This window comes from Salmo salar, chromosome ssa29 (assembly GCF_905237065.1).
Source record: "Salmo salar chromosome ssa29, Ssal_v3.1, whole genome shotgun sequence".
In the NCBI taxonomy this organism is placed as follows: Eukaryota; Metazoa; Chordata; class Actinopteri; order Salmoniformes; family Salmonidae; genus Salmo; species Salmo salar.
Genome location: NC_059470.1, coordinates 39982520 through 40004221, shown reverse-complemented (window position 1 = coordinate 40004221; position 21702 = coordinate 39982520).

The following is a 21702-nucleotide window of genomic DNA, read 5'->3' as shown; positions in this document are numbered from 1 at the left end:
ACATAAAGTATTACATGTAGCAAATATATATAATCTGTAAAAAAAAACATATTTGCTTTGCTAATGAAAATTATTACCCATAATGTTTTAGCCTTTAGCATTTACTCTGTACCCTTTAGCATTTACTCTGTACCCTTTACCATTTACTCTGTACCCTTTACCATTTACTCTGTACCCTTTAGCATTTACTCTGTACCCTTTAGCATTTACTCTGTACCCTTTACATTTACTCTGTACCCTTTACCATTTACTCTATACCCTTTACCATTTACTCTATACCCTTTACCATTTACTCTATACCCTTTACCATTTACTCTGTACCCTTTACCATTTACTCTGTACCCTTTACCATTTACTCTGTACCCTTTACCATTTACTCTATACCCTTTACCATTTACTCTATACCCTTTACCATTTACTCTATACCCTTTACCATTTACTCTATACCCTTTACCATTTACTCTGTACCCTTTACCATTTACTCTGTACCCTTTACCATTTACTCTGTACCCTTTACCATTTACTCTATACCCTTTACCATTTACTCTATACCCTTTACCATTTACTCTGTACCCTTTACCATTTACTCTGTACCCTTTACCATTTACTCTGTACCCTTTACCATTTACTCTGTACCCTTTACCATTTACTCTGTACCCTTTACCATTTACTCTATACCCTTTACCATTTACTCTATACCCTTTACCATTTACTCTATACCCTTTAGCATTTACTCTGTACCCTTTAGCATTTACTCTGTACCCTTTATGCATTTACTCTGTACCCTTTACCATTTACTCTGTACCCTTTACCATTTACTCTGTACCCTTTACCATTTACTCTGTACCCTTTACCATTTACTCTGTACCCTTTACCATTTACTCTATACCCTTTACCATTTACTCTGTACCCTTTAGCATTTACTCTGTACCCTTTACCATTTACTCTGTACCCTTTAGCATTTACTCTGTACCCTTTAGCATTTACTCTATACCCTTTACCATTTACTCTATACCCTTTACCATTTACTCTGTACCCTTTACCATTTACTCTGTACCCTTTACCATTTACTCTGTACCCTTTACCATTTACTCTGTACCCTTTACCATTTACTCTGTACCCTTTACCATTTACTCTGTACCCTTTACCATTTACTCTATACCCTTTACCATTTACTCTGTACCCTTTACCATTTACTCTGTACCCTTTAGCATTTACTCTGTACCCTTTACCATTTACTCTGTACCCTTTACCATTTACTCTGTACCCTTTACCATTTACTCTGTACCCTTTACCATTTGTTGTCTATAGTCATATGAGCGCCATTGTGAAGCCTCATATTTTCTCTCTTTTTGTCTTTTATTTCATCATTCTCAGCATGACAGTGTTTTCAACAATCAAGTTTTACTGAGTGTCGGCGGGATGCCGCATCCAAAGGGACGTCTGGAGAGAGAGAGAAGAAGAGAGGGGAGAGGGGGGAGAGGGGAGAGAGGGGAGAGAGGAGAGGAGAGAGGGGAGAGGACGAGAGGAGAAGAGAAGGGAGGAGAGGAGAGTGGAGAGAGGAGGAGAGGAGAAGAGGAGAGGGGAGAGGAGGAGAGGAGAGGAGAGAGGAGGAGAGGGGAGAGAGGAGGAGAGGAGAAGAGGAGAGGGGAGAGGAGAGAGGAGAGGAGAGGAGAGAGGAGGAGAGGGGAGAGAGGAGGAGAGGAGAAGAGGAGAGGGGAGAGGAGGAGAGGAGAGAGGAGGAGAGGGGAGAGAGGAGAGGAGAGGGGAGAGAGGAGGAGAGGAGGAGAGGAGAGGAGAGGAGGAGAGTGGAGAGAGGAGGAGAGGAGAGGAGAGAGGAGGAGAGGGGAGAGAGGAGAGGAGAGGGGAGAGAGGAGGAGAGGAGAAGAGGAGAGGGGAGAGCAGGAGAGGAGAGGGGAGAGAAGAAGAGAGGGAAGAGGAGAGGGGAGAGAGGGGAGAGAGGAGAGGAGAGAGGGGAGAGGACGAGAGGAGAAGAGAGGAGAGGAGAGGGGAGAGGAGAGGGGAGGAGAAGAGAGGAGAGAGGTGAGGCCCAGGCGCTGATGTATGTGCATGCTGTTAGTTACCACCTCCACCCCGTCATAGCATAACGTTACTGTACCATTCTACCCACATCGTACTCACTCCAACCAGCCATAACCCATACTACAATGCAGATGGACAGTGGACAACATACAGTAACAGCTGCATGTTACAGTATGTATATGTAGCATTGTAACACGCTCTAATGTATTTCAGAAGGCTGATCTCTGAAATGGCAACTACGTAGCGTAGCCTAGCGTAGCCTAGCATAGAATAGCATAGAATAGCATAGCATAGGCTAACACATGGGCAGAAGACATGGGACTCATTTTGTGTTGTGGCAGCTAAAGCCCTCTCCGTATTGTAGAGGCCCCAAACTAAAATGGAGAAGAGATTTCATTTTTGGACAGTGGAGGGAGGAGGGAGGGTTGGGATGAAGCTGGGATGTACATACATGCTGCTATTCATCTCTTAAACATGGGCTCATAGCGCCCTCTAGTCTCTGCTCTCTGAACTACACCGTGGCTGGTCTCTCCCTCATCCTGGGCTCATAGCTCCCTCTAGTCTCTGCGCTCTGAACTACACCGTGGCTGATCTCTCCCTCATCCTGGGCTCATAGCTCCCTCTAGTCTCTGCTCTCTGAACTACACCGTGGCTGATCTCTCCCTCATCCTGGGCTCATAGCGCCCTCTAGTCTCTGCTCTCTGAACTACACCGTGGCTGGTCTCTCCCTCATCCTGGGCTCATAGCTCCCTCTAGTCTCTGCGCTCTGAACTACACCGTGGCTGATCTCTCCCTCATCCTGGGCTCATAGCGCCCTCTAGTCTCTGCTCTCTGAACTACACCGTGGCTGGTCTCTCCATCATCCTGGGCTCATAGCTCCCTCTAGTCTCTGCTCTCTGAACTACACCGTGGCTGATCTCTCCCTCATCCTGGGCTCATAGCTCCCTCTAGTCTCTGCTCTCTGAACTACACCGTGGCTGGTCTCTCCCTGTCCTGGGCTCATAGCGCCCTCTAGTCTCTGCTCTCTGAAATACACCGTGGCTGATCTCTCCCTCATCCTGGGCTCATAGCTCCCTCTAGTCTCTGCTCTCTGAACTACACCGTGGCTGGTCTCTCCCTCATCCTGGGCTCATAGCGCCCTCTAGTCTCTGCTCTCTGAACTACACCGTGGCTGATCTCTCCCTCACCCTCCCAGCCACCCCTCCTATCTCAGTTGTAGGTCTGGGAGCCAGGCTTTGCCCCACAGCTCCAGTTCAGCCCATCAGCCCCAGGTCGCCAGAATTTTAACAGAAGCCATGAAAAGGGAGGCTTCTTTAAAGGCTTCATCAACTGTGACCAAGCCCCCGTCAGCAGTAACCCATGTTATACAGGCTGCAGTTACGACCCCCTCAAAGACTGCCCAGAGGAAAAAGGGAGGGAGGTGACAGGGAGGGAGGAGGGGGAAGAAGGGTAGAGGGTGGGCACATGGCCTCAGAAGTTTCCCACCTTCCCTTGAACTGCAGCATACCCTCAGCAGGAGGTGGACAGGGCCAGCTTTTAAAAACAACACATTTGTGATTCCCAGTGTCTGGGGATGGAGCGTGGTCTACAGATGGCTCTGAACGGAGTCTCTCTCTCTCTCTCTCTCTCTCTCTCTCTCTCTCTCTCTCTCTCTCTCTCTCTCTCTCTCTCTCTCTCTCTCTCTCTCTCTCTCTCTCTCTCTCTCTCTCTCTCTCTCTCATAGGCTTTATTGGCATGGGGAACATATGTTTACATTGCCATGCCAAAGCAAGTGAAATAGGTCATGAACAAAAGTGAGGTGAACAATTAAAAATTAACAGTAAATATTACACTCATAGAAGTTCCAGAGGAATAAAGCCATTACAAATGTCATATTATGTCTATATACAGTGTTGTAACGATGTGAAAATAGTTAAAGTACAAAAGGGAAAATAAATAAACATAAATATGGGTTGTATTTACAATGGTGTTTGTTCTTCACTGGTTGACCTTTTCTTGTGGCAACAGGTCACAAATCTTGCTGCTGTGATGACACACTGTGGTATTTCACCCAGTAGATATGGGAGTTTCTGAAAATTTGATTTATTTGAGATTTTTTTTGTGGGTCTGTGTAATCTGAGGGAAATATGTGTCTCTAATATGGTCATACATTTGGCAGGAGGTTAGGAAGTGCAGCTCAGTTTCCACCTCATTTTGTGGGCAGTGTTGCACATAGCCAGGTCTGCCTACGGTGGCCTTTCTCAATATCAAGGCTATGCTAACTGAGTCTGTACATAGTCAAAGCTTTTCTTAAGTTTGGGTCAGTCACAGTGGTCAGGTATTCTCTGTTTAGGGCCAAACATCATTCTAGTTTGCTAATTTAAAAAAAATGATTCTATCCAATGTGTCAAGTAAGTATATTTTTGTTTTCTTATGATTTGATTGGGTCTAATTGTGTTGCTGTCCTGGGGCCCTGTGGGGTCTGTTTGTGTTTGTGAACAGAGCCCCAGGACCAGCTTGCTTAGGGGACTCTTCTCCAGGTTCCTCTCTCTGTAGGTGATGGCTTTGTTATGGAAAGTTATAAGGGTATCAGCTTATTTCTTATTTGGTGTTCTACATTGTACACAGAGGATATTTTTGCAGAATTCTGCATGCACAGTCTCAATTTGGTGTTTGTCCCATTTTGTGAATTGTTGGTTGGTGAGCGGACACCATACATCACAACCAAAAAAAGGCAATGCGTTCTTTAACTGATTCAAGTATTTTTAGCCAGATCCTAATTGGTATGTCAAATTTGATGTTTCTTTTAAAAGCATAGAATGCCCTTCTTGCCTTGTCTCTCTGATCGTTCACAGCTTTGTGGAAGTTACCTGTGACGCTGATGTTTCGTCCGAGGTATGTATAGTTTTTTGTCTGCCCGAGGGCAACAGTGTCTAGATGGAATTTGTACTTGTGGTCCTGGCAACTGAACTTTCAGTCAATACTTTGTAGAGACACCTTTAACAGCTGCAAGTCTCTTGGAGTATGTCTCCATAAGCTTGGCAAATCTAGCTACTGGGATTAGTGCCCATTTTTCAAGGCAAAATTGCTCCAGCTCCTTCAAGTTGGATGGTTTCCGCGGGTGTACAGCAATTTAAATCATACTACAGATTCTCAATTGGATTGAGGTCCCGGCTTTGACTAGGCCATTCCAAGACATTTAAATGTTTCCCCTTAAACCACTCGAGTGTTGCTTTAGCAGTATGCTTAGGGTCATTCTCCTGCTGGAAGGTGAACCTCCGTCCCAGTCTCAAATCTCTGGAAGACTGAAACAGGTTTCCCTCAAGAATTTCCTTTTTTTAGCGCCATCATCATTCCTTCAATTCTGACCAGTTTTCCAGTTACTGCTGATGAAAAACTTCCCCACAGCATGATGCTGCCACCACCATGCTTCACTGTGAGGATGGTGTTCTCGGGGGGATGTGAGGTGTTGGGTTTGCACCAGACATAGCGTTTTCCTTGATGGCAAAAAAGCTCAATTTTAGTCTCATCTGACCAGAGTACCTTCTTCCATATGTTTGGGGAGTTTCCCACATGCCTTTTGGTGAACACCAAACATGTTTGCTTATTATTTTTTTTAAGCAATTGCTTTTATCTGGCCACTCTTCCATAAAGCCCAGCTCTGTGGAGTGTACGGCTTAAAGTGGTCCTTTGGACAGATACTCCAATCTCCGCTGTGGAGCTTTGCAGTTCCTTCAGAGTTATCTTTGGTCTCTTTGTTGCCTCTCTGATTAATTCCCTCCTTGCCTGGTCTGTGAGTTTTGGTGGGCGACCCTCTCTGGGCAGGTTTGTTGTGGTGCCATATTCTTCCCATTTTTTAATAATGGATTTAACGGTGCTCTGTGGGATGTTTAAAGTTTCAGATATTTGTTTGTAACCCAACCCTGATCTGTACTTCTCCACAACTTCTGTTTGGAGAGCTCCTTGGTCTTCATGGTGCCGCTTTATTGGTGGTGCCCCTTGCTTAGACTCTGGGGCCTTTCAGAACAAGTGTATATATATATATATATATTGAGGTTATGTGACAGATCATGTGACACATAGATTGCATACAGGTGGACTTTATTTACTAATTATGTGACTTCTGAAGGTAATTGGTTGCACCAGATCTTATTTAGGGCCTTCATAGCAAATCGGGTGAATACATAAGCATGAATACAAATCGGGTGAATACATAAGCACGCACCACTTTCAGTTTTTTATATTTTGGGGATTTTCTTTTAAACAAGTAATTTTTTTCATTTCACTTCACCAATTTGGACTATTTTCTGTATGTCTACTATACACGAAATCCAAATAAAAATCAATTTAAATTACAGGTTGTAATACAACAAAATAGGACAAATTCCAAGGGTGTAGCGGGGTGCGTAATGGGCGGCAGAGAAGTCAGGCGCAGGAGAACAGAACTGGGTAATAACCGGAGATGTATTAAGCAAAACCAACGACATCCAGAACAACAAGATAAATGGGCACAAAAATAACCCGTCGTGTGCTCACGGGGAACGTGCACAAGCACTACAATTAACAATCCCACACATGGGGGGGAACAGAGGGTTAAATACACAATAAGCAATTGAAGGAATTGAAACCAGGTGTGAGGAAAAACAAGACAAAACAAACGGAAAATGAAAAGTAGATCGATGATGGCTAGAAGACCAGCGACGCCGACCGCCGAACGCCGCCCGAACAAGGAGAGGACCCGACTTCGGCGGAAGTCGTGACAAAGGGGATGAATACTTTTGCAAGGCACTGTAATAATAATTTTAGCAAAATATGTATCTTTATTTGACAATCTGTAGAAAATATGAGAATAGAAATGTTCAGACTTTTTGTTAAATATCACAGCACAGTTGAAAAAATGTACGGCAAATAGAAATCCAATATGGATGGTGTTTAAGAGATAGATGGCAGGGGTTGAATGAAGCTGAAGGGTCGGACTAATAACAACAAGATAACAAATGTAAAATATACAGGGGTCTGTAAAACTTTAGGTTCAGAACATTTGTGAGAAGCACAGTTACGAATATATGGCAAATAGAAATTAAAACTGGATGGACATCAGAAATAGAGGAAGGACTAAAAACAAACAAAATATAACTATTGTAAAATAGATGTCCGTAAAATGTATATATAAGCTGGAAGTAGAAGCCTAAGTGTTATTGTTCATTAGTTTACTACAATTAGGTCAGGGATTAGGGGAAATAATAAAGGAAAAATATTTTTTGAAGATATGAATGTATATATGTGTGTGTATTTGTATATATATATATGTGGGTATGTGTATGTATGTATGTATGTATGTATGTATGTATGTATGTATGTATGTATGTATGTATGTATGTATGTATGTATGTATGTATGTATGTATATATATATAAATATATATATTTACCCCAAAAATATGTATGTATGTATGTATGTATGTATGTATGTATGTATGTAGGTGTATATATATATATATATATATATATATAAATATATATATATTTACCCCAAAAATATGTATGTATGTATGTATGTATGTATGTATGTATGTATGTATGTATGTATGTATGTATGTAGGTGTATATATATATAAATATATATATTTACCCCAAAAATATGTATGGGGGATTGGAAATGATTGCAGCCAATTACGTTGATAGAAGCTACAATCTATCTGCAGTATTAAAGCTGATCTACCGCCTTCAAAATGTATTAAAACAAACAAATAGCCTTTTTTACTCTGACTGTCCACTCTCATCAGTCCAGCCAGGCTAAACAATCCACTCTCATCAGTCCAGCCAGGCTAAACAATCCACTCTCATCAGTCCAGCCAGGCTAAACAATCCATTCTCATCAGTCCAGCCAGGCTAAACAATCCACTCTCATCAGTCCAGCCAGGCTAAACAATCCACTCTCATCAGTCCAGCCAGGCTAAACAATCCACTCTCATCAGTCCAGCCAGGCTAAACAATCCACTCTCATCAGTCCAGCCAGGCTATAAAAAGCACCTAGACATTATTTCACATGCCTTTTAGACCAAGATTTAGTTTTCAACAGAGTAGATGTATATAATTCTTGCTATCGTTCTCTCTGACATTTGGAAATATTGTTTCAATATTCAAATTCAATCTGCAGCTGTCCCGTAGTAATGTCGGGAGTCGGGACGAGACAGACAGGCAGGCAGAGTTTCTCAGCCAGTCGAAATCATGAATCAGTTGGCATCATTTTTATGGATATATACAAAGAAATGTCAAGTAAAACAAAAGTGCAGCTAGTTTTCAGTCTTTCCAGCTTCAGTTTGAAGTGTTGTGGTGTGTTACTGTAGCTGTGTTGTGTTACTGTAGCTGTGTTGTGTTACCGTAGCTGTGTTGTGTTACCGTAGCTGTGTTGTGTTACTGTAGCTGTGTTGTGTTACTGTAGCTGTGTTGTGTTACTGTAGCTGTGTTGTGTTACCGTAGCTGTGTTGTGTTACCGTAGCTGTGTTGTGTTACTGTAGCTGTGTTGTGTTACTGTAGCTGTGTTGTGTTACTGTAGCTGTGTTACCGTAGCTGTGTTGTGTTACTGTAGCTGTGTTGTGTTACCGTAGCTGTATTGTGTTACCGTAGCTGTGTTGCTGTAGCTGTGTTGTGTTACTGTAGCTGTGTTGTGTTACTGTAGCTGTGTTGTGTTACCGTAGCTGTGTTGTGTTACCGTAGCTGTGTTGCTGTAGCTGTGTTGTGTTACTGTAGCTGTGTTGTGTTACCGTAGCTGTGTTGTGTTACAGTAGCTGTGTTGTGTTACTGTAGCTGTGTTGTGTTACCGTAACTGTGTTGTGTTACAGTAGCTGTGTTGTGTTACTGTAGCTGTGTTGTGTTACTGGGTCGCGTCCATAGATACAGAACAAAAAGCCTGAACGACTGGGTCACGTCCATAGATACAGAACAAATAGACTGAACGACTGGGTCCATAGATACAGAACAAATAGACTGAACGACTGGGTCCATAGATACAGAACAAAAAGACTGAACGACTGGGTCCATAGATACAGAACAAATAGACTGAACGACTGGGTCCATAGATACAGAACAAATAGACTGAACGACTGGGTCCATAGATACAGAACAAATAGACTGAACGACTGGGTCCATAGATACAGAACAAATAGACTGAACGACTGGGTCCATAGATACAGAACAAATAGACTGAACGACTGGGTCCATAGATACAGAACAAATAGACTGAACGACTGGGTCACGTCCCTGGCAACCGAACCGATAGAATGAACGACCAACCGGCTTGCGTAGCAACCGTAGATTTGTGTCGGAACTATATCTTGTGGAAGGATGAAATAGTATGAATAAATTAATAAATTAAGTAAAGTTATTAATTCAAATATGTCAATCATTATTTGAACATGTTGGTAACCTATTGTATAAAAGTGACAATGCCCTCGAAGACGGTGTTTGGAGGATATTTGGCAAGACTTCATCTCGGGCCTAACCTATTCCAATATACGCTCCAAACACCGGCTTCTCGGACATTATCACTTAATTATATTTTATTTAATTATATTATATTAAGACGGACGACAACCTTCACAAAGCAGATCACACACATCTGCTGAATTTAACTTGCTAATCTGTTAGGCTTAAGTAGAGAAGCGGAAAGGAGAGAGGAGAATGAGAGAGGAGAGGAAAGGAGATGAGAGGGGAGCCGGGAGGAGAGGAGAGGAGAGGAGAGGAGAGGAGAGGAGAGGAGAGGAGAGGAGAGGAGAGGAGAGGAGAGTGAGAGAGGAGAGGAGAGGAGAGGAAAGGAGATGAGAGAGGAGCTGGGAGGAGAGGAGAGGAGAGGAGAGGAGAGTGACAGAATAACAGAAGGAGAGGAGAGAGAGAGATGCTACAGAGTTTGTACATGAGGGAATGCCATGTGATAGTGACAGTGTTCTTCCCTCCATTCCATCTCTGTCTGGGGGAGGAACACAGTGAAGCTGAACTTGTAACCTCGGATTGCGAAATCATTTGTTGATGTAGTTGACAGTCTGGGCCGGGCCGGGCTCTCTGACAGTGAGCTACTGTTGTCTGGTGACACCTTCATGTGGCCAAGCATGCCTCCTCTACTCCAATGATCCACAAAGCCAGTGTCACACTCCAACACTCAGACATAACTTACAAAGCCTTTGTGTTTAGTGAGTCCGACAGAACAGAGGCAGTAGAAATGACCAGGGATGTTCTCTGTTTAGTGAGTCCTCCTGATCAGAGGCAGTAGGGATGACCAGGGATGTTCTCTGTTTAGTGAGTCCTCCAGATCAGAGGCAGTAGAAATGACCAGGGATGTTCTCTGATTAGTGAGTCCTCCAGATCAGAGGCAGTAGGGATGACCAGGGATGTTCTCTTGTTAGTGAGTCCTCCAGATCAGAGGCAGTAGAAATGACCAGGGATGTTCTCTGATTAGTGAGTCCTCCGGATCAGAGGCAGTAGAAATGACCAGGGATGTTCTCTGTTTAGTGAGTCCTCCAGATCAGAGGCAGTAGGGATGACCAGGGATGTTCTCTGTTTAGTGAGTCCTCCAGATCAGAGGCAGTATAAATGACCAGGGATGTTTTCTGTTTAGTGAGTCCTCCAGATCAGAGGCAGTAGGGATGACCAGGGATGTTCTCTGTTTAGTGAGTCCTCCAGATCAGAGGCAGTATAAATGACCAGGGATGTTTTCTGTTTAGTGAGTCCTCCAGATCAGAGGCAGTAGGGATGACCAGGGATGTTCTCTGTTTAGTGAGTCCTCCAGATCAGAGGCAGTAGGGATGACCAGGGATGTTCTCTGTTTAGTGAGTCCTCCAGATCAGAGGCAGTAGGGATGACCAGGGATGTTCTCTGTTTAGTGAGTCCTCCAGATCAGAGGCAGTAGGGATGACCAGGGATGTTCTCTGTTTAGTGAGTCCTCCAGATCAGAGGCAGTAGGGATGACCAGGGATGTTGTCTTGGGCATGATGGCGCCGACAGACATGGAAGCTCTGCTTCTATCTCCTAAGACATGACAGACATGGAAGCTCTGCTTCTCACTCCTAAGACATGACAGACATGGAAGCTTTGCTTCTATCTCCTAAGACATGATAGACATGGAAGCTTTGCTTCTAACTCCTAAGACACGCGCAGACAGGAATAAAGAACTCTCCAGGACGAAGAAAGGCGGGGGGTTGTATGCTTGGTGATTGACTACTCATGGTGTGATTGTGATAACATACTGAAACTCAAGTCCTTTTGTTCACCCGTCCTAGAATACCTCACAATCAAATGCCGTCCGTATTACCTCCCAAGATAATTCTCTTCGGTTATAGTCACAGCCGTTTATATTCCCACTCAAGCAGATACCACAACAACAAAAAACGACTGAAGTGGTGTTTTAAAGTATTTTTACTTAAGTACTTTATACCACTGAGTACACAGATACACACACACACACACACACACACACACACACACACACAGGGCCGTGAGGGGGTCTTTGAAATACACACACACACACACACACACACACACACACACACACACACACACACACACACACACACACACACACACACACACACACACACAAACACACACACACACGGCTCCCTCTGCCAAGGTGAACGCCTTTGCCTGGTTGTCTAGTTTTCTTTCCCTCCTATTGGCAGACCCTCACAAAATAACTATTTATTATTTATTATATATTTAGGATATTTTCACCTCTTTCTCACTTTATTTGTTTTTCCTTTGGGTTTTGTGGGTAGATATTTTCCGTATAGCTACTTTGCCTTTATGGAACTGTTTATGGAACCAGTTTATTTTGTAAGTGTTCACTTTTCTCAATATTAAAAAAAGACGAGCATTCATATTCCCGCTGCGTTTTGGTCCTGTGTTCACGACGACCGTTAACATCAGAACTGAAAGATGGCGCGTCCGCTGGACTAGTTCTATATGAACGTGTTCCTTCAACTTGGTTCCTTGGTCCAGCAATGATGTCGTTTATATAACGTCAGAAGTCCACACTCAGATCAAAACTATTATTAAGCTCATATTTACATATTGATTTAAAATGAATATTAATTGAGAGAAAAATCTATACTGACCCCCCCAAAAAATATTCAACTCAACATGCAGCAATTTTAAAGATGTACAGTTCATATAAGAAAATGTACAGTCAATTTAAATACATGTCTTCCCTGTGGCTCAGTTGGTAGAGCATCGTGATTGCAACGCCAGCATGGTGTGTGTGCAACGCCAAGGTTGTGGGTTCGATTCCCACGGGGGGCCAGTTAAAAAAATAAATAAAAAATGTATGAAATATATGCATTCACTACTGTAAGTTGCTCTGGATAAGAGCGTCTGCTAAAATGTAGAAATGTAAGGCTCTAATCTATGAATTTCACATGACTGGACAAGGGTGCAACCATGGGTGGGCCTGTGCGTATGGAAAATGTCTGGGATCTTTTTATTTCAGCTCATGGAAAAATGAGACCAACACTTTACATGCTGCTGTCACGTCCTGACCAGTATAAGGGGTTATTGGTTATTGTAGTTTGGTCAGGATGTGGCAGAGGGTATTTGTTTTATATGGTTTTGAGTGTGTGTTTATGTAGAGGAGCGTTTTATTTATGTATTCCGGGGTTTTTGGTTTAGTTCTAAGTTGTACAGTTCTATGTCTGTTTCTAGGGTGTTTATTTCTATGTTTACTAATTGGGATTGGGGCCTTCAATTGGAGGCAGCTGGTTATCGTTGCCTCTGATTGAAGGTCCTATAATTAGGAGTTTGTTTGTTTTGGGGATTGTGGGAGATTGTTCTTTGTACTGCTGTGTGAGCCTACAAGGCTGTTTGTCGTCCGTTCATCGCTTTCTTGTTTTGTTTTGTTTCATGTTAAATAAAATGAGCATTCACATACCCGCTGCGCCTTGGTCCATCCATTACGACGATCGTGACAGCTGCATTCATATTTTTGTTCAGAGTACAATTAAATAGACTGAAATCCAGAATGTGTTGTGCTAAAAGTCCCACTCGTTGTATTCTGTGGCACATGATGACAGCACAGCAGACTGGTACCCAGGCTGTTATCTCTTTATCAGGCTGTTATCTCTTTATCAGGCTGTTATCTCATTATCAGGCTGTTATCTCATTATCTTATTATCAGGCTGTTATCTCATTATCTTATTATCAGGCTGTTATCTCTTTATCTTAATATCAGGCTGTTATCTCATTATCTTATTACCAGGCTGTTATCTCATTATCTTATTATCAGGCTGTTATCTTATTATCTTATTATCAGGCTGTTATCTCATTATCAGGCTATTATCTCATTATCTTATTATCAGGCTGTTATCTCATTATCAGGCTATTATCTCATTATCTTATTACCAGGCTGTTATCTCATTATCTTATTATCAGGCTGTTATCTCATGATCTTATTATCAGGCTGTTATCTCATGATCTTATTATCAGGCTATTATCTCATTATCTTATTATCAGGCTGTTATCTCATTATCTTATTATCAGGCTGTTATCTTATTATCTTATTACCAGGCTGTTATCTCATTATCTTATTATCAGGCTGTTATCTCATTATCAGGCTATTATCTCATTATCTTATTATCAGGCTGTTATCTCATTATCAGGCTATTATCTCATTATCTTATTATCAGGCTGTTATCTCATTATCTTATTATCAGGCTGTTATCTCATTATCTTATTATCAGGCTGTTATCTCATTATCAGGCTATTATCTCATTATCTCATTATCAGGCTGTTATCTCATTATCTTATTACCAGGCTGTTATCTCATTATCTTATTATCAGGCTGTTATCTCATTATCTTATTATCAGGCTGTTATCTCATTATCTTATTACCAGGCTGTTATCTCATTATCTTATTATCAGGCTGTTATCTCATTATCACTACTTTATTACCAGGCTGTTATCTCATTATCTTATTACCAGGCTGTTATCTCATTATCTTATTATCAGGCTGTTATCTCTTTATCAGGCTGTTATCTCATTATCTTATTACCAGGCTGTTATCTCATTATCTTATTATCAGGCTGTTATCTCATTATCTTATTATCAGGCTGTTATCTCATTATCAGGCTGTTATCTCATTATCTTATTACCAGGCTGTTATCTCATTATCTTAATATCAGGCTGTTATCTCATTATCTTATTACCAGGCTGTTATCTCATTATCTTATTACCAGGCTGTTATCTCATTATCTTATTACCAGGCTGTTATCTTATTATCTTATTATCAGGCTGTTATCTCATTATCAGGCTGTTATCTCATTATCTTATTATCAGGCTGTTATCTCATTATCAGGCTATTATCTCATTATCTTATTATCAGGCTGTTATCTCATTATCAGGCTATTATCTCATTATCTTATTATCAGGCTGTTATCTCATTATCTTATTATCAGGCTGTTATCTTATTATCTTATTATCAGGCTGTTATCTCATTATCAGGCTGTTATCTCATTATCTCATTATCAGGCTGTTATCTCATTATCTCATTACCAGGCTGTTATCTCATTATCTTATTACCAGGCTGTTATCTCATTATCTTATTACCAGGCTGTTATCTCATTATCTTATTACCAGGCTGTTATCTCATTATCTTATTATCAGGCTGTTATCTCATTATCAGGCTATTATCTCATTATCTTATTACCAGGCTGTTATCTCATTATCAGGCTATTATCTCATTATCTTATTACCAGGCTGTTATCTCATTATCTTAGGCTATTATCTCATTATCTTATTACCAGGCTGTTATCTCATTATCTTATTACCAGGCTGTTATCTCATTATCTTATTACCAGGCTGTTATCTCTTTATCTTATTATCAGGCTGTTATCCTTTCAGAGTGTTCTATCCATTCTAAAGCACCTGATTCCATAAGACAGCAGCAATGTCAGGATGACCATTACACCTGTAAGACCTACACAACGACAGTCTGTCTCTGCTCTCTCAGCATGTAAATAGACGGTGGCTTGTTGAAGCTAGTCACAGACACACACAGTGAAGAAGTGAAGAGCATGTTGCCCTCCACACCAGTTTCACTCACTTCTCACTCAGAGGATTCCTTCTCACAGCCCAAATATTAGCGAAACACACACTTTTATATCAACATTCAGAAAAGAGCTGTTACATTCTAGAACCAACCTAAAAGGAAGCGATTCCCAAAACTTTCCATAACAAAGCCATCACCTACAGAGAGATGAACCTGGAGAAGAGTCCCCTCAGCAAGCTGGTCCTGGGGCTCTGTTCACAAACACAAACAGACTGTACAGAGCCCCAGGACAGCAACACAATTAGACCCAACCAAATCATGAGAAAACAAAAAGATAATTACTTGGCACATTGGAAAGAATTAACAAAAAAAAACTGAGCAAACTAGAATGCTATTTGGCCCTAAACAGAGAGACACAGTGGCAGAATACCTGACCACAGTGACTGACCCAAACTTCAGGAAATCTTTGACTATGTACAGACTCAGTGAGCATAGCCTTGCTATTGAGAAAGGCCTCTGTAGGCAGACCTGGCTCTCAAGAGAAGACAGGCGGAGAAGACAGGCTATGTGCAACACTGCCCAGAAAATGAGGTGGAAACTGAGCTGCACTTCCTAACCTCCTGCCAAATGTATGACCATATTAGAGACACATATTTCCCTCAGATTACACAGATCCACAAAGAATTAGAAAACAAATCCAATTTTGATGAACTCTCCTGAAATACCACAGTGTTCCATCACAGCAGCAAGATGTGTGACCTGTTGCCACAAGAAAAGGTCAACCAGTGAAGAACAAACACCATTGTAAATACAACCCATATTTATGTTTATTTTCCCTTTTGTACTTTAACTATTTGCACATCGTTACAACACTGTATATATATAATATGACATTTGATATGTCTCTATTACTTTGGAACCTATTTTCTATTGTTTGTTTCACTTTTGTTTTTTAACTATTTCACCTGCTTTGGTATTGTAAACATATGTTTCCCATACCAATAAAGGTCTTAAATTAAAATTGAGAGAGAGAGAGAGAGAGAGAGAGAGAGAGAGAGAGAGAGAGAGAGAGAGAGAGAGAGAGAGAGAGAGACAGACAGACAGACAGACAGACAGACAGACAGACAGACAGACAGACAGACAGACAGACAGACAGACAGACAGACAGACAGACAGACAGACAGACAGACAGACAGACAGACAGACAGACAGACAGACAGACAGACAGACAGACAGACAGACAGACAGACAGACAGACAGAGACCAGCTTGTAGAGGGAGATAAGGGTCATTTGAATTTGTGTTGAGGATCACCCTCTGATGCAGGTGTTTGTACAGTTTGAGATGCCAGTGTTTGTACAGTTTGAGATGCCAGTGTTTGTACAGTCTGAGATGCCAGTGTTTGTACAGTTGAGATGCCAGTGTTTGTACAGTTTGAGATGCCAGTGTTTGTTTGTACAGTTTGAGATGCCAGTGTTTGTACAGTCTGAGATGCCAGTGTTTGTACAGTTTGAGATGCCAGTGTTTGTACAGTTTGAGATGCCAGTGTTTGTACAGTTTGAGATGCCAGTGTTTGTACAGTTTGAGATGCCAGTGTTTGTACAGTTTGAGATGCCAGTGTTTGTGCAGTTTGAGATGCCAGTGTTTGTACAGTCTGAGATGCCAGTGTTTGTACAGTCTGAGATGCCAGTGTTTGTACAGTCTGAGATGCCAGTGTTTGTACAGTCTGAGATGCCAGTGTTTGTACAGTCTGAGATGCCAGTGTTTGTACATTTTGAGATGCCAGTGTTTGTACAGTCTGAGATGCCAGTGTTTGTACAGTTTGAGATGCCAGTGTTTGTACAGTCTGAGATGCCAGTGTTTGTACAGTTTGAGATGCCAGTGTTTGTACAGTCTGAGATGCCAGTGTTTGTACGGTTTGAGATGCCAGTGTTTGTACAGTCTGAGATGCCAGTGTTTGTACAGTTTGAGATGCCAGTGTTTGGACAGTTTGAGACAGGAGGAGGAGATGGAGAAGGAGGGGGAGGGAGGGAGGGAGGGAGGGAGGGAGGTGGGAGGGAGGGAGGGAGGGAGGGAGGGGGGAGCAGGATGAAAAGGAGGAGGGATGGCTGTGAGAAGAGTGTGAGGCAAAAAATGGTGTCTTTGATGGCATAAGGAAAACTGATAGGGGAAAGGAGGAGAGGGAGGTGGTGAGGGAGGAGGAGAGGGAGGAGGAGAGGGAGGTGGTGAGGGAGGAGGAGAGGGAGGAGGAGAGGGAGGTGGTGAGGGAGGAGGAGAGGGAGGAGGAGAGGGAGGTGGTGAGGGAGGAGGAGAGGGAGGAGGTGAGGGAGGTGGTGAGGGAGAGGGAAAGGAGGGAGGAGAGGGAGGTGATAAGGGAGGAGGAGAGGGAGGTGGTAAGGGAGGAGGAGAGGGAGGTGGTGAGGGAGGTGATGTGGGAGGAGGAGAGGGAGGTGGTGAGGGAGGTGGTGAGGGAGGGAGGTGTTGAGGGAGAAGGAGAGGGAGGTGGTGAGGGAGGAGGAGAGGGAGGAGGAGAGGGAGGTGGTGATGGAGGAGGAGAGGGAGGTGGTGAGGGAGGAGGAGAGGGAGGAGGAAAGGGAGGAGGAGAGGTAGGTTGTGAGGGAGGAGGAAAGGGAGGAGGAAAGGGAGGTGGTGAGGGAGGAGGAGAGGGAAGTGGTGAGGGAGAAGGAGAGGGAGGTAGTGAGGGAGGTAGTGAGGGAGGAAGAAAGGGAGGTGGTGAGGGAGGAGGAAAAGGGAGGAGGAGAGGGAGGTGGTGAGGGAAGGAGAGAGGGAGGTGGTGCGGGAGGAGGAAAGGGAGGTGGTGAGGGAGGAGGAGAGGGAGGAGTAGAGGGAGGTGGTGAGGGAGGAGGAAAGGGAGGTGGTGAGGGAGGAGGAAAGGGAGGTGATGAGGGAGGAGGAGAGGGAGGTGGTGAGGGAGGAGGAGAGGGAGGTGGTGAGGGAGGAGGAAAGGGAGGTGGTGAGGGAGAAGGAGAGGGAGGTAGTGAGGGAGGAGGAGAGGGAGTGGTGAGGGACGAGGAAAGGGAGATGGTGAGGGAGGAGGAAAGGGAGATGGTGAGGGAGGAGGAAAGGGAGGTAGTGAGGGAGGGGGAGAGGGAGTGGTGAGGGACGAGGAGAGGGAGGTGGTGAGGGAGGAGGAGAGGGAGGTGATGACGGTGTGAAGCACAATATATTAGCCATGATGGGTATACAACATACAGAGATAACACACATAACCTCTGTCTTGTCATAACACAGGAAACTCTCCTTCATGGTAAACATATCTACAAGGGTAATGGAGAGGGCCTATACAGTCTGATATGTACTGTATGGACACGTAGAAGAATTAGAGAATATACTTCTCCTCAGAGCATTACAGTCAGATGATCGAGAGTGTTTTCATGTCAGGAATCTTTAAAATGTTCTGCCTCTTTCTGTTATAATGTTGCTAACATCAGCAGGAGTGATACCTCTCTCAGATGTCCTTTACTGAAGCTGTGAGTCAAATATCGTTGTTGTGATGGACATGAGGCCTTCAGCGGGCCACACACACACACACACACACACACACACACACACACACACACACACACACACACACACACACACACACACACACACACACACACACACACACACACACACACACACACACACACACACAGTGTGACAACGACTTAATGACATGAATAAGACAGATACCTGCCTCCTATTGACAGTATCCATCCTCACTAACACACTGGCATCTACCTGCCATCCATCCTCAATATCACACTGGCATCTACCTGCCATCCATCCTCAATATCACACTGGCATCTACCTGCCTCCTATTGACAGAATCCATCCTCAAAAAATTCCTTTGTCAAACTAACAAACAAAAAAAAAATTCAAATTATGAAACATCGTCTCGAGTCACATGTGGATTCTATTCACCTATAATAAATATATAACTATAATATAATAAAACGTGTCATTAAAAACGGTTGAATGGTCTGTATGGAGCCAGACTGTGACAGTGTGGAACCAACCATATGGCGGTATTCACATCTCCTGGTTTTATACATGTTTCTTTTGACATCAATAACGCGCTGGGTATCCAGTGGAGTCTGGATCGCGTCCAAAACAATTATAAAGTTGCCGTGGAAACGGCGGCCGTGAGCCAGCGAGAGGCATGCTGTCTCCGCTCAGACACCCCACACGGAGAAAAGTCACAGCTAACAAAGACTATGACAAGAGAACAGAGAGAGAGAGGGAGAGAGAGATGGGGAGAGAGTGAGAAGGAGGGAGAGAGAGAGAGAGAGAGAGAGAGAGGACAAAGGAAGAAAGGGAGAGAGACAGAGATAGAGGGAAGGAAGGAAGGAAAGAAGAGGGAGGGAGGGAGGGAGAGAGAGAGGGGGAAGGAGGGAGAGAGGGAGGGAGGAAAGTCACAGCTAACAAATAGCATGAAAGGAAAGCAGAGAAAGAGAGAGAGAAAAAGGGATGGATGAAAGGAGATAAATATTTTGTTAAAATATAAATATTTCACTTCCAAACACATATCTATTTGTGTATGTGGACTTGCTGCAGGTGTGGTTTTGGTAGATAGATATTACTGCACTGTCGGAACTAGAAGCACAAGCATTTCGCTACACTCGCATTAACATCTGCATAACCATGTTTATGTGACCAATACATTATAATTTGATTTGACACTGCATACTCTTACTGCGTAAAATGGCCTGTTTCCGAATGTATAGTCAGAATATATTTAATAATTATGAAAAGTAGTAACTCGGTATTGAGAAGTGATGGCTGGATCTTGATTTTAAAAACTTCTCAAAAAAGAATGTTAGACTATAAAGTTGCAACTCATGTCATCAATTACATATCTAATATCAAATCAAACTTAAATTCAAAGTTTATTTGAAGTGCATGTAAAATAGTAACACAAAACAATAAAATGAAGAGAAAAAAATTGAACAAAAAGCAAATAAGAGATTCATTAAAGAACAGAAAAAAATTGATTAACGTTTTACCACAGTGGGCTAAATCAGGATAACAGAGTGTTAAACCTTTTACCACAGTGGGCTAAATCAGGATAACAGAGTGTTTAACATTTTACCACAGTGGGCTAAATCAGGATAACAGAGTGTTTAACCTTTTACCACAGTGGGCTAAATCAGGATAACAGAGTGTTAAACCTTTTACCACAGTGGGCTAAATCAGGATAACAGAGTGTTTAACCTTTTACCACAGTGGGCTAAATCAGGATAACAGAGTGTTTAACGTTTTACCACAGTGGGCTAAATCAGGATAACAGAGTGTTTAACCTTTTACCACAGTGGGCTAAATCAGGATAACAGAGTGTTAAACCTTTTACCACAGTGGGCTAAATCAGGATAACAGAGTGTTAAACCTTTTACCACAGTGGGCTAAATCAGGATAACAGAGTGTTAAACCTTTTACCACAGTGGGCTAAATCAGGATAACAGAGTGTTAAACCTTTTACCACAGTGGGCTAAATCAGGATAACAGAGTGTTAAACCTTTTACCACAGTGGGCTAAATCAGGATAACAGAGTGTTAAACCTTTTACCACAGTGGGCTAAATCAGGATAACAGAGTGTTTAACCTTTTACCATAGTGGGCTAAATCAGGATAACAGAGTGTTTAACCTTTTACCACAGTGGGCTAAATCAGGATAACAGAGTGTTTAACCTTTTACCACAGTGGGCTAAATCAGGATAACAGAGTGTTTAACCTTTTACCACAGTGGGCTAAATCAGGATAACAGAGTGTTTAACCTTTTACCACAGTGGGCTAAATCAGGATAACAGAGTGTTTAACCTTTTACCACAGTGGGCTAAATCAGGATAACAGAGTGTTTAAACTTTTACCACAGTGGGCTAAATCAGGATAACAGAGTGTTAAACCTTTTACCACAGTGGGCTAAATCAGGATAACAGAGTGTTTAACCTTTTACCACAGTGGGCTAAATCAGGATAACAGAGTGTTAAACCTTTTACCACAGTGGGCTAAATCAGGATAACAGAGTGTTTAACCTTTTACCACAGTGGGCTAAATCAGGATAACAGAGTGTTTAACCTTTTACCACAGTGGGCTAAATCAGGATAACAGAGTGTTAAACCTTTTACCACAGTGGGCTAAATCAGGTTAACAGAGTGTTTAACCTTTTACCACAGTGGGCTAAATCAGGATAACAGAGTGTTTAACCTTTTACCACAGTGGGCTAAATCAGGATAACAGAGTGTTTAACCTTTTACCACAGTGGGCTAAATCAGGATAACAGAGTGTTTAACCTTTTACCACAGTGGGCTAAATCAGGATAACAGAGTGTTTAACCTTTTACCACAGTGGGCTAAATCAGGATAACAGAGTGTTAAACCTTTTACCACAGTGGGCTAAATCAGGATAACAGAGTGTTTAACCTTTTACCACAGTGGGCTAAATCAGGATAACAGAGTGTTTAACCTTTTACCACAGTGGGCTAAATCAGGATAACAGAGTGTTAAACCTTTTACCACAGTGGGCTAAATCAGGATAACAGAGTGTTTAACCTTTTACCACAGTGGGCTAAATCAGGATAACAGAGTGTTAAACCTTTTACCACAGTGGGCTAAATCAGGATAACAGAGTGTTAAACCTTTTACCACAGT